At 42.5% G+C, this 6,271-nt stretch overlaps 1 non-coding gene across 1 annotated transcript; it reads right to left on the bottom strand.

The window, feature by feature from the left end:
• Window positions 1-1,770: 1,770 nt before the first annotated feature.
• LOC118489359 lies at window positions 1,771-1,877 on the bottom strand. The gene has a single exon (XR_004887378.1). It is a non-coding gene; the product is annotated as a small nucleolar RNA R71 (small nucleolar RNA).
• Window positions 1,878-6,271: the final 4,394 nt, after the last annotated feature.

Here is a 6,271-nt window from a genome sequence, read left to right as displayed (position 1 = left end):
TTTTAATCTTTTCGCACTTTTTATTTGGTTATGTATTAATGACTTTAATAACTAGTTTCGTATGTTGAAGGTGAATCTTCCTTATCATTTGTCCATGGTGTCTTGGCATTATTTTAATGTCTATATAAAATAAAAGATTTTCACCATTCATATCTCCACGGTCTATATGGAGATATGTTGGCTACCTGGTCGGGGGTTAAGGGAATGGTTTGGTAAGAGTCTTGCCTTGTTAAGTGTATAGATCCTGCAAGGACCTGGGTCAACTTTAGTAGGACCTCCTTCAATACCCACTGGTATTGGATGGCGGGGGTCCGAACTCCTTGATCCCCTCATATGTAAACTACTATTAAAACATTAACCCGGCTATTTAGGACTGTATCCCTGCTGACTTAGACTACTTAGCCGAGGGTAACGTCACCTTCAAAAGAGGGGCCTACCACATTACGCATTAATAACTTAATTAATTATCTTTCAATAATCCAACCCTTTTGGATTGTATGCTTGCTGACTCAAACTACTGGGTTGAGGGTAACGTCACCTTCAAAAGAGGGGCCTACTACTATAACTAAAATAATCTCTTAAAAGGTGCAAAAGTGTGAAAATAATCAAAGGTCACACTAAACATGAGTCGGATCCAAGTGATTCATTTTGTCTATCTGTTTTTACTTTTATTTTTATTTTTCAGCATTTTTAGTTTTTATTTTCTAGTTTAAAACATTTTTCTAAACTTTTGATTTGATTAGACGTTGAGGATAAACCGGTACTAAAAGCTCTTGTGTCCTTGGACGACCTCGGTATCTTACCAACACTATACTACGCTCACGATGGGTGCACTTGCCCATATGTGTGTTTGGTGTTAGTAAAATATCGTGTTTTATAATTTAAAACTTGACTAACGTGTAAAAAGGGCTAAAAATATATATAAAAACCTATAACACCACACGCGCATCAAGTTTTTGGCGCCGCTGACGGGGACACAAGGATTTTAAGAAAGTTAGGAATCAACGGCCTAATCGTTTTTCTTATTTTTCTATTTTTCTTAGGATTTTTTTCTTAATTTTTCAGCTTTTGCAGAGCTCACCACCGGTCGTGCCTGGTCGGACACGGGTCGTGCCCAGCATTGTTACTAGCAGTTTTTATTTTCCGAGTTACAGAGAGTTGAGCACGGGGCCGTGTCGAACTCCCCAGTAACAGGGATCCAGAAAACAATCACTGTATCTCCGATCACGGGCCGTGTTCATCTGAGCACGGGGCCGTGGTGAAGCTTCTGACCAACGTTCTTTTTGTTTTTATTGCAGGACTTGGAACCCAGGCGCCACATCTGAACTTTCCACGTAGTGTAAGAGCTCCAGTTCTAGTAGAGACATAAAAGAACCCCTAGACGAACCCGAACACTTTCTAAGAAGAAGACTTAAAGCTAAAAACCAAGAGAAAGTTTCGGGGGACCCACTTCCAATGGCAGACCAACGTACCCTCATGGATTACCTACGACCCACCGTAGGTAATCTCGGCGCCGCTATCAATGCACCGAATGTCGAAGCCAACAACTTCGAACTTCGGCCGCATTTGATACAAATGCTTCAAAACTCCGCAACCTTCCATGGGCTTGCAGATGAGTATCCCCATCTACATATTACTATTTTTTTAGAAATATGTGATACCTTTCGGATCAATGGAGCATCAAACGACGCCATCCGCCTTCGAATGTTTCCATTTTCACTAAAAGACCCAAAAGTTTCTATATAAGTATTTCCCTCCTGCTAAACGGCTAAATTAATGACTGAAATTAATACATATTCACAAGAGGATGGGGAATCCTTATATGAAACTTGGGAAAGGTTCAAGGAGCTACTAAGAAAGTGTCCTCATCACAGTCTTGCGGTATGGCAATAAGTATCCACTTTCTATAATGGTTGTTGCCACACACAAGACAAACACTTGACTCTAGCTCCGGGGGACTTTTAGGTAATCGTCGCCCAAATGAAATATATAATCAAATTGAAGAAATTGCTCAAAACAATTTTCAATGGCACACTCCCCGAGGCAATAAATCTATTGCCCCGGGCGCCCATAAGGTTGATGAAAGCACTTCTTTACAAGCTCAAATCGAGGCCCTTTCTTCAAAAATCAAAAAGCTAGAGATGACAAAAACGGCCTCGGTTATGGCTTGTGAGGGGTGTGGTGGGCCACATGAAAATTAGAGCTGTATGAAAGAAGTAGATAATCAAACAGAATCGGTAAACTACATTGATAATAGACGTAGGCCGTCGGGTCCTCCAACGGGTACCTACAACCAAGGATGGCGTAACCACCCTAACCTTGGTTGGAGAGAACCCGGCAATAGTAGTAACCAACAAAATCTAAAACAACGAACAAACTTTCAACAACCAAGAAACGAGTCACAAAATTTCTCTCAACAACAAGGGGGACGAGAAAGGCTTGAAGATACCGTATCTCACCTCATCTCCGACACCGAAAAGAAAAACTCAGATCGATTTCAACAATTGGAATCGAAATTTAGAAATCAACAAGCTAGTATTCAAAACATTGAAAAACAATTAAATCAACTAGCTCAAAATTTCTCCGAGAGACCACAAGGCGTGTTACCAAGTAATACCGAAACCAACCCAAAGGCGTAAGTACATCTAATCACATTGAGAAACCGTACCGTGGGTCCCGAGGAGGCTCTATTACCTCCAACTGAAAGAAGCCGATCTAGCCAAACCACAACTCCACCCACGCCCCAACAAGAGAAGGCTTCTCCACCAAATCAAGAACCCACCAAGAATCCTCCGGTTCCATACCCCGGTCGGTTAATTCACCAAAAGACCGATGAGCAATTCGCAAAGTTCGAAAATTTGCTAAAACAATTGCATGTTAATGTTCCATTTATCGAAGTCCTAACTCAAATACCTAGATATTCAAAATTTATGAGGGACTTCCTCACTCATAAAAGGAAAATTGAATCATTGCAATTAGTTAATTTAAGCGAAGAATGCTCCATCTTGCTACTCAACAAACCCCCGCAAAAGAAGATTGACCCTAGAAGCTTCACAATTCCTTGTTCGATTGGGAATCCCCCATTCGCAATGCACTAGCCGACCTCGGGGCTAGCATCAACCTCATGCTCGCATCAATGTTTAACCGACTCGGCCTAGGGAAAACAAGCCCTACAAAAATGAGCATACAACTCGCCGATAGGTCCGTCAAATATCCACAAGGTGTCGCTGAAAATCTATTGGTCAAAGTCGGTGAATTTGTCTTCCCGGCCGACTTTGTCATACTAGAGATGGAGGAAGATACCGAAGAACCACTTATCTTAGGAAGGCCATTCCTAGCTACGGCCCACGCAGTGGTAGACATGAATGGTGGAACACTAACATTGAGGATCGGGGACAAGGAAATGAAGTTTGGAGTTGGAAAGAGAGTAGAAGACGACGACTCGGTCAATTACATGAAGGTCATAGACTCGAGTTTGGATGATGCTCTCCGACGGTGCAGCATGGGATGCAAAATATCCCACTTGGGTAACATATGACCAGGCTTTGGGTCTAGCCAATGACCCTTATAAACGTGGCGCACCACGGAGGCATTCCGCGGAACTATCCTTAGTTTAGTTTAGATTAATTTTTATGTTTTCTAGTTTAGTTTTAATTTTCAGGAATAAAACACACTCGGGATGGTCAAGGATACCAAGGGAAACTTGAACCAACAACCCATGCACAAAAACAAGGCCACCCGATAATTTTTCTTCATTACAGCAAGTTCAGCACGGGGCCATGCTCATCCAACACGCCCCGTGCTCAACCATCTGCAGAAAAATGCCCAGTTCAGGTACCTGGACACGGGGCGTGCTCACTGAACACGCCCCCCGTGTCCAGCCTTCTGTTACTTTGTTTTATTTTCTGTTACTAGCGATCTGAACACGAGGCCGTGCCCGAACACCACGGGGTCGTGTCCAGATGCCAGTAACATAAATTTTTTCTTTTTCACATCTTTTTACACATTCAATCAACCTAAAAACTTATTTTTGGGACACATTGAGGACAATGTGTAATTTAAGTGTGGGGGATGATAAAACCTTGAATGTTGCAGGTCCTAATTACAAGCCTTACACAAAACTCTATTGGAACCGCTGAACACCCCAAATTTTTTCAAAAAAAAATTCATTTTTTTTACTTGTCTAGGCTTAATTTGGGAATTTCAAGTTCTAAAAAGGTTATATTTTTACAAATTTACAACTGAAGGGGTAAGGTCCCAAAAACCTCATAATAAGTGCTCGGGACCATACCACAACCTTAATTTTCAGCTTGGCACCTTGCGCGGCCGCGCACTGGTCTCACAAAAGAAAAGTTTAAAAGGCCCACAACAGTCAACACTTGCGCCCAAAGGGAATCATAAAACCTTGCGCCTCTCCTACACCAAATAAGGGATAAGAATCCAGAGTTAGATACTTCCGCTTAATATCCAGACTTGGATATTATTTGCCCAGACTTAGGATTTATTCACCTGCTTCCACACGATAAGGTGTCACACCAGATTACAGCAGTAGTCTTCTAGAAATAATACAATCGTGCACCACCAAGACGGTTACAACCGTCTGGACACGTGTCACTACATCAGTCGTCCTTAAAATCACAACGAATGCATGCAAATGAAAGGTAATCTCCACTCAGCCACTTTACACGTGGGCAATCCCTAGCCTTTGATCAGGACCACGATCCGTGTGCTGTCACGTCGGATCAAGGAGTATTAACGGAAGGAAACATAACTGCTTACGGGGTTAGCATTTTCCGTTTTCTTTTCACTAACGGGTTTTCCCGCCCAAAGATTCCCGGTTATAAATAAGAGAACTATTCAGGCATGAAATTCAAGTTACACACACTTCTCAAATACATCTTCTTCTTCATTACCAATACTTATTCTCACACCGGAGTCGGGTCAAGGAGAGAACCCTCTTCTCCCCTTGGCGAGGCTAACGGTGTTCTTTTTTGCAGAATCACCGGAGAAGAAAGTCTGTTAGACTCAAATCGAACGAGTGGAAACCAACCTTTTATGCGGATTCAAACCCCCTAGATATCTCAGTTCCGACCATTTATCTAGTGTTTCTTCATTGGCGCCCACTGATTCCTCTGTTTTTTATAGTTTTCATCTCGTTTCGATTTAGTTCTTTTCATCCTCTGTTTTGCACATGGCAAAGGATTCATTATCCCACCCATCAGATCCCCGATCTGAATGGGAAAGTTCTACAACCCAAAACACTCAAAACAACGGTCATTCAGATAGGGAGAATTTCTCAGATCTAATCATGAAAAAATCTCCATCACATTGGTTCAGCAGATGTCAAGCTACTTTAAACATAATCGTTACACAAATCGCCAGATCTGAGGTCCCAAACATCAGATCTGGTGAAGAAAGCAATATTACAGTATTGGACCCACCAACACCCTATAGGGGGGACATCCAATCTAGTCGTAACATTGAAATGCAATTCAGAAATAGCAGACATCAGAAAGTTGAACCAAAACAAATAAACATGATTCAAGGAGGACCATCACGAAGGGCAAACAAACAAAGTTATGACCAACATTGGAGGGAACAGCAAGTCATATTTCCCGTCGTCCCATGAGGCCCTTAGGAAGAGCGACCAGTGATTATTACCGGCATCTTCGGTCATTACCGGACAGACTACATGTTTATAGATCCAGGCAGCTCGATGGACATCATATACGAGCAGTGTTTTAAACAACTCGACCCAGATGATAAAGCACGTCTAGAACCGGTCGATTTTCCCCTCACCGGATTCTGCAACGAAGCTGTATTCCCATTAGGGCAAATAGCTTTCCCTGTGACTTTGTCGGACGGCGAACATTCACGAACAGTTACAGTCAATTTCATGGTCATGCCGGCAACATCACGTCATGATGTTCTGCTCAGAAGAAGATCACAAAGAGAGTTCAGTATGATCACATCTATCCCACACGCGGCATGTGGGTTCCCAATGGAAACTAGAGTCGCAATTCTATACTCAAGCAAAGAAGTAATGTATGTGGACGACGAGCCACCAGCAAAGGTAGTCAAACCTTCAGCATCAAACGAACCAGAGAAATGGGTCCTGAATGAAGAATACCCAGAGTAGACCATCTCACTAGGACATGCCATTTCACCAACAACACGAGTACAACTGAAAGCACTATTGTCCAACAACAAAGATATATTCGCTTGGTGCCCAGCAGACATGACTGGGGTTCCACGCGACATAGCGCAGCTT

The sequence above is a fragment of the Helianthus annuus genome, chromosome 17 (assembly GCF_002127325.2).
Source record: "Helianthus annuus cultivar XRQ/B chromosome 17, HanXRQr2.0-SUNRISE, whole genome shotgun sequence".
Taxonomy (NCBI): Eukaryota; Viridiplantae; Streptophyta; class Magnoliopsida; order Asterales; family Asteraceae; genus Helianthus; species Helianthus annuus.
The sequence above is the reverse complement of the archived record's forward strand: the minus strand, read 5'-3'. Positions and strand labels throughout refer to the sequence as shown.